Source organism: Oreochromis niloticus, unplaced genomic scaffold (genome assembly GCF_001858045.2).
Source record: "Oreochromis niloticus isolate F11D_XX unplaced genomic scaffold, O_niloticus_UMD_NMBU tig00000508_pilon, whole genome shotgun sequence".
Lineage (NCBI taxonomy): Eukaryota > Metazoa > Chordata > Actinopteri > Cichliformes > Cichlidae > Oreochromis > Oreochromis niloticus.
The window spans coordinates 11,106-22,500 of NW_020327181.1; the positions used below are offsets into that span (position 1 = coordinate 11,106).

Genomic DNA, 11,395 nt, shown 5'->3' on the forward strand with positions numbered 1-11,395 from the left:
TAGATTATATTTCATTTCCAGAGTTATTCTCCCTGACATGTAGGAGTGTAGAGGTTTAAAGTGAAACTCTTGCTGTTACATTTGGTACAGGAAACATCAGCCTTTACCTCAAAAATCCATGGAAATTCATTCATTATTGAAAACGCTGTTTTCATTTTGTTTTCATTCACTATTTAATGTTACTGAACTAAATGTGAGACAGCTTCTCTTTGAATCTAGGTGGGAAAATACAATTTGTAAAAATCATGAAAATTTTAAGTGACAGAAATTCTCTGAGGCAGAAAGCTGGTTAATAAGTTTATTTGATCAATTCAGCAGACAGAAGGCAAGTTGAGTTCAGCAAATCCATGTAAGATAACTGAGTGCAGAAAAAATGCTTTATTGCATTTTCACTATTCATTGTTTTTTTTAAAGTAAGCTGAAGAAAAATCATGATAAGCAATAACATGAGATTGTAGCCAGGATGGCTGTAAACTTCAAAGGAAGCAAAAAGCAACAATTCAAAACAATTTAGCCAATTTGCACTGTACTATCCAAGTCGACTGGCTCTCTATTGTTACACTTTAAAACAACAATCCTGCGATCATAGCGTTGACCTGCATATATACAATTAGGACTTTTACTGCGACCATCATGTCTGCATTCAACAATTTTAAATGGTTCACCTTGTTGTTTTCCATTTCCATTACCACGTGAACAGATGTCATTGACCCGGCCTTCATTGGCCAAAATAAATGTGATTGGATCTTTGCATGGAGTGTTATGATTGATTCCTCTCTCCCTTATCACCGTAGTACATTGGTCTGGCTGCATGTTTCCAATGACATGTTCTAGATAGAAGTCCAGGCTTGCACAGAGCTCCACAGCAGAAAGCAGGCCCAGCAGCAAACAGACAAATTGACTCTTCATGATCCTCTGGTGAAGAAAAGGGAAAATAGTGTTCTTATTAAAATGCACAAATAATGTAGTTTCAGAAAGAAGAGACTGATTTCCTCTGTGTGTGTTTGTTATCTGCATACTTTCTGAGACTGGAAGATCAGAATTCACAAAACAGCTTGTCAGATGTTGTGGTGTTTTTAGTGAACAGTTTGATAACTAAATTAAAAGAGCTGGGACAAAACAAGCTAATCAGTTAGTACAGTGATAATCAGTGTAAATGTTAGCATAGTTTTATGTAACATTGAATTTGCTCAACTAAAGGTAGTTTAGTGTCGTTGGTCACCATTATCAAAAATGTATTTGTGAGCTAGTATCTTAAAACCACAGTAGGAAGCTTAAAAAATTGTGATACAGCTTACATAAATGTAAAAATATGACATTAACACATTTTTAAAAGTGCAGTTTATTTCACTATTAATTTATTAATTTTAGTAGTTTCTGCTTGCCTTGTGTGTAATTACACTGATGTACATCCAACTTTGTTAGTTTCCAGTCACCTTTCTCAATCACTATGTGTTAATAGACCTCTGCATCGAATCATATCTGTTATTAATCTCTGTCTCTCTTCCACAGCATGTCTTTATCCTGTCTTCCTTCTTTCACCCCAACTGGTCGCAGCAGATGGCCCCGCCCCTCCCTGAGCCTGGTTCTGCCGGAGGTTTCTTCCTGTTAAAAGGGAGTTTTTCCTTCCCACTGTCGCCAAAGTGCTTGCTCATAGGGGGTCATATGATTTTTGGGTTTTTCTCTGTATCTATTATTGTGCTATCTACTGTACAATATAAAGCGCCTTGAGGCAACTTTTGTTGTGATTATTTCTTAATACAACCACAAATTGCTGTTGAATCTAAATGTCTTATAGTGACACTCATTAGATTTGTGATTTTGTCTTTTCACACACTGATTGCCAGCCTAAAACTAATCATCAACTCATGATGACATGAAATCATCTTAAACGTTAACACCAGAGAGCTTTCCTCTCATATAGTTTGGCTTGGTGTGTATTAATAATGATGTACTGCACATCTAAAAGGAATAAAACTGAACTCAAGAAACTCATCACCTTTCCTGCACTAAAAGACATCCAGCACAGCATTCTTGCTAAATGTATCTGTTAAAAGAGTAATTTATGAAACCAAATCAGGACACTTACCTTATTTTTATTTCACTGATGAGTGGTTGGTTGGTTGGTTAACCTGCAGCGGTTCAGGCACAAGTCAGTCGTCTGGAACAGCAGGTGAAATGCTCTGAAGCTGGTGAAAGATTACAATAAATCAATTACATGATTGAATAGGCAACATCTGATGGTTTGAATGAAAACTGAAGATTATCAAACACACAGACTGGTCTCTGACTGTACATCCATGTAGCTTATGCAGGATCTGTGTGTTTACAGAATCCAGATAATGTCAGCATGTTTTTAAGCCCATGTCTGGATTGTAAAAGTAGATAAAGTGAGGCAGGAGCGAGGGTTGTTTTACTTCCTTGGAGGTGTAGAACATGAGCCTGTTGAGTATTAAATATTTTTATTGTACATACTTTTGTTATACAAACAAAACATTCTTACCAAATGAGGAGCAAAGACTCGAGATGAGCAGAGTGTAGCTGAGACACGCTGTTACGTTCAAGTCAGTCAAACTGGAACAAAGAACACTTGGTTCTTGCCACTTTGATTTTTATACATTTCAGCAGCACCGCCTTATATAATCATTTAAATCATCACCTGCATCACCAGTGCACCAGTTCTAAGAAAATGTACCACTTCTCTGTTTGTGTTTCAGAAACGTAATGCCACATGACCACAGCATCACGCAAAAGTTTTCTTGCATATTTGAGGCCAAACAATCAAGTGGAACAATCAGGCTTGAAGCCTCCATTTCTACCTGTTTGTGTTTCTAAAGTAGAATCACTGTGGTGATCGCTTTAAAGGCTGGCTTTCATTTTCGCTTTGTGTTCATAACTAAATACTAAGAGAAAGTTCATACGTGTGTCCTCATTAGGATCGGGATTTGTGTTGGTGTGTGGGACTGTTTCCTATGGTTTATACTGTTAACTGGTTATTATGTGACAATGTGTTTTAGCTATTTTAGTGAGTAACACAAAAGTAATGTAATCAGTTGAAGTAATGAGTAAATAATGCAGTACAATACTTAAAAGAACAGTGTTCTTTGTAATATGTGTAATGCATTACTTTTTTGACTAACAACCCCAGCACTGATCTCTACAAGAAGGGGCGATGCCTCCAACATGCACAAACATTTGACCCAGCGGCATATCGAAGGTACTGCATGAATGTAATGCCTTCGATATGCTGCTTAGAGATTGTGGAAGAGCTCAAAGTGGAGCCAATAAGAACCCAATAAGAATCAATAAGAGAATCATATTTATAAGTGATACTGAGAATACAATCCCTGCCTACTTGTGTGTCACCCTACTTGCTCATAGGGGTTCATATAATTGTTGGGGTCTTCTGTTGGTCCTTGTATTATTGTAGGGTTTTATCTTACAATATAAAGCACTTTTGTGATTTGGTGCTATAAAAATAAAGTTTAATTAAAAATAATATTTTTTCCACTGTGTTTGGACTCAGCTGGCTTCTCCTTTTGGTAATAACATCTCCATCTCTGGAGAAAACCCTTTCACATGGTATTAAGAAGGCAGAGGTTTAAGGGTATCCCACAGACAGTGTTGGGAAGGTCACTTGTAAAAAGTATTTCACTACAGATTACAGAATACATGCCCCAAAATGTATTTTGTAACATATTCCGTTACGTTACTCAATGAGAGTAACGTATTTTGAATGCTTCGGATTACTAAGTATATCATGCTTTTTACAACTACATGAATGTACTATTGCTGTGTGATGTATTACTGAAAGTTACTCGCCATACCAATACCAACTAGATTTTTAAATCTTAATTAAAATAAGTAACAGTAGGGTGGACATTAGGTAAGGCTGCACTTTTTGCAGAAATCTCATATAGAAAACTATTCCGCACGTATATAAAACAGGTCTGCGGCTCCGAACCGTAGTAAAGGGACCTCTGGCTAATACTCCAGGTTCCATGTCGGGCTCGTAGCCGAAAACTAGCTTTACTTTGTTGTCTGGGTCAACTTTGCTAATGAGAGACAGAGAGAGGCGTTGAAAAGCTGAGGCTACATTCTTTAGGGTTAGGCCTGTAACACTTTGCCTATTGCCTTCATATTAAATTATTTTAACATTTTAACAAAAATAGAGAGAGTAAAGCCTAACATATGAAACAGGAAAAGGCTGCCATGTAATCCCTTTATTTCAACAAAGTAACTGTATTCTGAATACCACCTTTTTAAACGGTAACTGTAACAGAATACAGTTACTCATATTTTGTATTTTAAATACGTAACGCTCGTACATGTATTCTGTTACTCCCCAACACTGCTAGCAGACAAGAAACTTAACAGGGATCAATTTTACCATCTTTTATGTATTTGCTGGTTGTCTTATTTCTTCTATTTTGCAAGCACAGTGTTGCAATCATTGTCTTCGTGGTACAATGACACAGGTTTAATACAGGCTTTTTCATGTAAGATAAAGCATGTATGTTCTTCAGTTGCCAAACTGATGCCAGAAAGATGACTAATGTGATTTAAAGAGAAGATGAAACATCATGTTTGAACAGAGATAAGCAGCAGACACGTCTGTGTGAGAGTTATTCGGGTTCAGTAAGAAGGTAATATGTCTGCAGAATTTGTAATTCCTGTGCAGATATTGCTTGTACAATAAATAAAAGCTTTTTAACTTCTTCTTCTGGAAAGTGCCTTTATACATTTGATCGTTTTGGGGCGATCCTTTATTTAGTAGTAACTCTAGTCGGAGATATATATCACAGTTTACTTTGAGGTATGAGCATTGTGATAACTGAGGATGATCTATCATAATGATACATACAAAACAATAAATTACTGTGTTTTAATTGTTTGAAATCTGATGGTTAGAGGAACTTGGTGTGTAAGGTTGCACCAACCATCAGAAATCTTGAGTCTTCAGGGGTGTTTTTTTGTTCTTCTGTGGAAGAGCTGCAAGCTAAAAGAAACCCATGTTACTATAACCAGACAGTCCAGACGCCTAAGTCACGTTTATACTGGCATGCACAATTAAATCTTTTCAATGATTTGACAGTGTTGCTTTTTCAAAGATTAGGATTTCAGAATTAAATTGTTGACCTAAATGTTCCACTGTTTTCTGACAGAATTAGTTTCACAAAAGGTAATGAAGTTCATAATTTCATATAACCTTAATAATATGTGTATTGCTCATGAAGTAGAAGTGAATGCAGATGTTAATGTTGCTTTGTATCTGTAAAAAACAGACCTATTTTTGTTTTTGTTTGTGTCTGTGTCCCCTGAAAACCCATGTTAAAGATGTCCTGAGCGCAAGTGATAGATGTATTAAGTAGTGTCACAAGGAATGTGTTACAAACTGTTACTGTAATCTCATTACATTTTTAGTAATGCAGTTATCTTACTGAATCCTATATTAAATTTGCTAATTACATTACTGTTACAATTATGTTGTTAATTGTTACTTAAGAAAGGATCTTCAGTAATCTGCATGTTAGGCAGACAGACAACACAAAATCAAACCAACAGCACAGACAACATGCTAACGTAAAGAGCAAACCAAGAAGAGTGATGATACAGCTGAGTGCATGCTGACTCCAATTAACCAGCCAAACCCTGATCCTAAACAGGTAACAACCAATCAGAATAGTTTAATAATCCCTAAGGAAAGACAGTTATGAGCAGTCAGGCTGCAGTCTCTGTGTCTACCTGTACAGGTTTCGACCGTAGAATCACTGTGGCAATCACTTTAAAGTCACTTTGGGCTGGTTTTCATCTTTGCTTTGCGCTGTCAGGTTTGTGTTCATGTGTAAAAAGTAAAAGAAAGATTATTGTGTGTGCTTATTAGGACAGGGAGATTATTTATGGATATTATCAAAGGTTTCTTTTGTGTCCAACTATCTGGCTTTGAACAAAGTGTAAGAGATGGCACCTGTGCTCCTCTGACGGACAACTGGCTGGGAGTGAAGAGAGATAATGGATTCTTACAGGGAAAGTGGCCTGGTAATGCTATGAAATGCAGAACTGGAAAATACAGGATTTGCTGAACTGAACAAAAATGGGTATCCCACAGAAAGCCTGTAACGATTTGGATAGATGCACCTCTGCTTAGATTATATAGATTGGGTGTTGTTGTAACCCAGTTGCTTGGCACATACAAAAAAAGAAGTCAAACAGGTGAGTCTCCAACATGAGCAGGCAAATTTTGCAGGTATCCTATGGCATATATATTATATGGTATATATATGGTCATTAAAGACACCAGCACCCAAATCACTTTCTGAAACAGCAATAGGGATTTTGCGATACGACCAAAATCTCATATCCCGATATAAGACATTTATCGTCCGATAACGATATAAATCACAAAAATTTAACATTTTCTGTAAATTCTGTGAATCTCGGGCAGCTCGACTTGCTTGAAGTGTTTCCAGCTGGGCGTCGTGTACCTGGAGTCTAGTGTTTTAACCAATGCATGAAACGATACATTTTTAGACATAAGTTGTAACGGCCGCCATTTTCTTCGTGAGTATTTATTACACGGCGTGCTGCGGGGAAAAGCCTGTTCTAACGTTTGAGTCTAAGGTTTATTTTTTAGCACCTGGCAGCTCTTTTTTGCTTCTCATCCGTGAATACTCTGCATACTCTTTCACATGATTCAGTTTATTTTGAAAAGTCTCAACCGGATCTTGAGTAGGGATGGGTATCGTTTAGGTTTTATCCGATACCGGTGCCAAACCGGTACTTTTGAAACGGTGCCGGTGCTTAAACGGTGCTCGAACCGGTGCTTAAAGAATGGAGAACACAAAATTGGTCCAAAAACCTCTCATGTTCAGCTGTTTTTTTGTAAAAAGATAACAATGTTAGCCTTTTCTGCAGCTATAGGGCATATATGGTCTCACTCTTGGCTGGAAGCAGTGCTTAAACAATGGAAAAAACACAAACTTTGTCCAAAAACCTCTCATGTTTAACTGTTTTCCACTTTTTCTTTGGTCATTTTAGCCTTTTTGGCCAGGGTGAAGGGAGTATCTGCCATCAAACAAGAAGACAGCCGCATGTAACTACGACGGTGTTTGCTAGTTCACCATTAATGTAATAATGTGGTTAGCATACTCAACGTAAATTACACACGAACAACATGAAGCTACTCACACAGAGAAGAACAGCTGCTGCTGCCATCATCATCCGTCATCATTTCTGCTACGCTGACAGGGCTAGGGGCCAGGACTCTCCTCTTCGGGTTTTTGGGGGATGTTGCTAACTCCGGGTCCGATAACAGGCAACCCACCCGCAGTAGATGTGCACGGTGTGAGGTCTTGCAGCAAGCTATCAAATACGGTGCATTTCTCGGCTTTTAAAAAAACGCTATGTGTCGCCAGGTGTTTCATCGGATTTGAGGAGTTACCTCCTTTGCACAGTATCAGCTTAAAGCACTTGTTGCAGGCTGCTGGGTTTGCATCTTTTGCTGTGAAGTACAGCCAGACTTTTGACCGCTTCGCCTTGGGCATTTTTAATCTGTAGCTCTGCTCTAAAAGAATGTACGTACCTGGGCCCGCCTACTATCCTCGGAAACGTAAAATGATTGGCTAGAATCTAAAGTGTATCACATCTCAGGAAAAAAAAGCACCGAAATTTGGGCTGCTTTTCGGTCTGGTTACTACCGTTTATGTCAGAACCGGTGCCATCATGGCCCCGGATACCGGTACCCATCCCTAATCTTGAGCTTTATTGTGAAAGGTTTATGTGGAAAATAAACAAGCGGACACGCGATGGTTTTTCCGTCGTTGTTGCTAACGACAACGCATAAAAACAGGCGCTTATCCTGTTAAGATGTATCTGTCCCACTGCGCAAGTGTCCAGTGAAGGGGGGCATGGCTACGCGCGGGCGGGAAGGGGACGTCGAGTTTCGGGGAGGAGCAGTTTCTTTTCTTGTGTGTATGAACGAGAGAAGGCGGACGATTAAAGTTGGAGTTATCGTACCAGTTGTGTGATTATTGGACTAACATTGGTAGCAGAGGATGGCTGCTGCTGGGAATTACAAAGTGCCATCATCATTCGATGAGAAGACGTCTTATGAAAGTTGGAAAAATGAAATTGAAATCTGGAGACTCGTTATAGACTTGGACAAAAAAAGGCAGGCTCTAGCGATTACTTTGTCGCTATCGGGAAGAGCGAGGGAAAGCGCACTGAAAATCGCAGCCCACGACCTCAACACGGATACGGGTATGGATGTTCTTCTAACCAAACTGGACTCCGTGTTTTTAAAAGAAGAAAAAGATCGACAGTACGAAGCTTACACGGAATTTGATCGGATCAACAGACAAAGTGGCACGTCGATGGTGGATTACATTATCGAATTTGAACGACGGTACAACAAGATACGTAAGTTCAAAATGGAATTACCAGATGCAGTGTTAGCATTTAAGCTGCTAGACACCGCGGGGCTAAATACTAAAGACAAACAGCTAGCACTTACCGCTTGTTCCACCATCTCTTTTGATAACATGAAATCAGCCTTGAAAAGGATTTTCGGCGATAACGTCTCTTCGCCACAAGAGGGCGATTCCGCTTACTTCACAAAGTACACAGGCAAGCGTGAACGTAGTTCAAACTCAGAGCAACCCCAAAGAATAGCTGCAGGGACTAATCCGCTTGACAAGTATGGGAGGAGAACAAGATGTGCAGTATGCCAAAGCACTTATCACTGGGTAAAAGACTGCCCTAACAAAACAGAACATGTGAAGTTAGCAAAAGCTGAGGGATCAAAGAGTGATGTTGAAGAATGTAATATTACTTTGTTTTCAAACGAATCACCCTCTGATACACAAATCTTCATGATGGAAGCTTTGGGGTCTGCCGTAATTGACACTGCTTGTACAAGAACTGTGTGTAGAGAAAAATGGCTCGCAGATTATGTAAGTGAGTTATGTCAGAAAGAGTTGCAAAAAATAAAAGATGAAGAGAGCACAAGGCCGTTCCACTTTGGTGATGGAAAAATTGTGCAATCCACAAGGAAAGTGACAATTCCAGCAAAAATAGGACAAACTAGATGCAAGATAGAAACAGAAGTTGTTCCAGCAGATATACCGATGCTTTTAAGCAAGACTTCATTAAAGAGAGCAAGTGCAGTCTTGGATATTGCTCAAGACAAAGCAACAATGTTTGATCAACCTGTAAAACTTGAACTGACGTCTTCTGGACACTATTGTGTAAACTTGAGAAATGAGAGCAACCTTAATAAAAACCAGCTAGAGAAAAGTGAGACACCTAGTGATGAAGATGAAATTCTCATTGTGACAGAAAACATGACAACAAAGGATAAAGAGACAGTCCTTCTTAAACTACACAAACAATTTGGACATGCATCAGTTGACAGACTGCAAAAGCTTCTGTCTTGCTCAGGCAATAGTGATGATGAAAGCACTACAATCCTGAGGAATATTATAAAAAACTGTGAAACATGCATCCGATACGGTAAACCAAAACATAAGCCTGCAGTAGGTTTACCCATGGCTTCAACATACAATGAAACTGTTGCAGTGGACCTGCATGAGCTTGAGCCGGGACTGTGGTATCTACATGCCATTGACCATTTCACAAGATTCAGTGCAGGAAGTATCATCACCACAAAAAGACCCAGGGAGATAGTGAAGCACTTTATCCACTGCTGGATAAGCATCCACGGTCCACCACGCAGACTATTCAGTGACAATGGCGGTGAATTTAATAATGAAGAAATAAGAGACATGGCGGAGAAATTTAACATTGAGGTTAAAACCACTGCAGGGTACAGTCCGTGGAGCAATGGCTTGCTTGAAAGGCACAATCGAATCCTTACTGAAATGTTACTGAAGGTAAAGAGAGACAATGAGTGTGACTGGAAAACTACTCTGGACTGGGCTTTGATGGCAAAGAACTGTATGCACAATGTACATGGCTACAGTCCCTACCAACTTGTCTTTGGACAAAATCCAAATCTGCCTTCAGTCCTTACTGACAGACCCCCAGCTCTGGAAACTGAAATGAGTACATGGATAGCCCAGCACACTACAACGTTGCATGCCATGAGACGAGCTTTTACAGAGGCTGAATGCTCTGAGAGGATACGAAGAGCCCTTCGCAAACAACTGCGATCCATTGATGACAAATATGAAACTGGGGACAAAGTCTATTACAAAAGGACGGACTGTCATGAGTGGAAAGGTCCAGGGGTGGTCATTGGCCAAGATGGTGTAGTAATATTTGTCAGGCATGGAGGAACCTATGTCAGAGTACACCAGTCTAGGCTCAGAAAAGTGGATGAACCACAGGTGAACATGGCAGAAACCGAAGAGGAAAATCAGAGCAAAGCAGATGAAAATTTTTTAAAGACCCCAGCAGCAGTACTTGGTGAGGAACACGATTTTGAAAATGAAAATGGGGAGTTGGCACCAACTAATGGTGAACCACTTGGCAGTACAGAAAATGAACCGCTCGGTACCGCAGAAAACAGCGAGTCCTCTGATCCAATACAACCTGGAGAAAGAGATCCCACACTGTCTCACTCAACCACAGATATAGAAGGATCAAAACTTAAAGTTGGACAAATAATTAAATACACAGACAAAGAAACAGGTCAAACATATGCTGGAAAAATAATCAGTTGAGCAGGAAAAGCCACTGGAAAAAACAGAAAGTGGTACAACGTGGAATACAGTGAGCCAGAGGAAATTGCTGGATCCATGGGTTCCATTAATGTGGAGCAAGTAAACAACCTTCAAGTGACACTATCTGAAGATGCCAAGTCATGCACAGATAAAAACAGAGATGAAATATTAGTGGTGAAGGAAGACATCTTCTCACAAGCCAAACAAACTGAACTTGATAACTGGAAAAGAAACAATGTGTTTGAAGTGGAGAAAGATAAAGGTCAGAAATGTATATCAACAAGGTGGATATGCACACTCAAGGAAACACCAGGGGGCATTGTACCCAAAGCCAGACTGGTTGCAAGAGGCTTTGAAGAAATAAACACTCAAGAACTTTCCAAAGACTCAGCAACATGTTCCTCCGAGTCCCTGAAGATGGTCATAGCAGTAATATGTCAAAATCAATGGAAACTGAACTCCATGGACATTAAAGCAGCTTTTCTGCAAGGTAAAGATTTAACCCGACACGTGTACATTCGACCACCTGAAGAAGCACAGGGCAAAGGAACTATATGGAAGTTGAACAAATGTGTTTATGGCCTGGCAGATGCTTCATTATTCTGGTACAACAAGGTGAAAGAAACCATGCAGAAGCTGGGGGGCACAGTGTCAAAAGTTAATCCGGCTGTCTTCTACCGGCTAGACAATCTCTGTAAAGTGACAGGAGTACT

The 11,395-nt window shown here is 39.5% G+C and overlaps 1 long non-coding RNA gene across 1 annotated transcript; it reads right to left on the bottom strand.

Moving 5' to 3' along the window:
* Positions 1-284: 284 nt before the first annotated feature.
* Positions 285-3,682, bottom strand: LOC102082934 (uncharacterized). Its single transcript, XR_001223196.3, has 3 exons — positions 2,504-3,682; positions 2,090-2,189; positions 285-915 (listed from the first exon to the last, which is right to left on the bottom strand). It is a non-coding gene; the product is annotated as an uncharacterized LOC102082934 (long non-coding RNA).
* Positions 3,683-11,395: the final 7,713 nt, after the last annotated feature.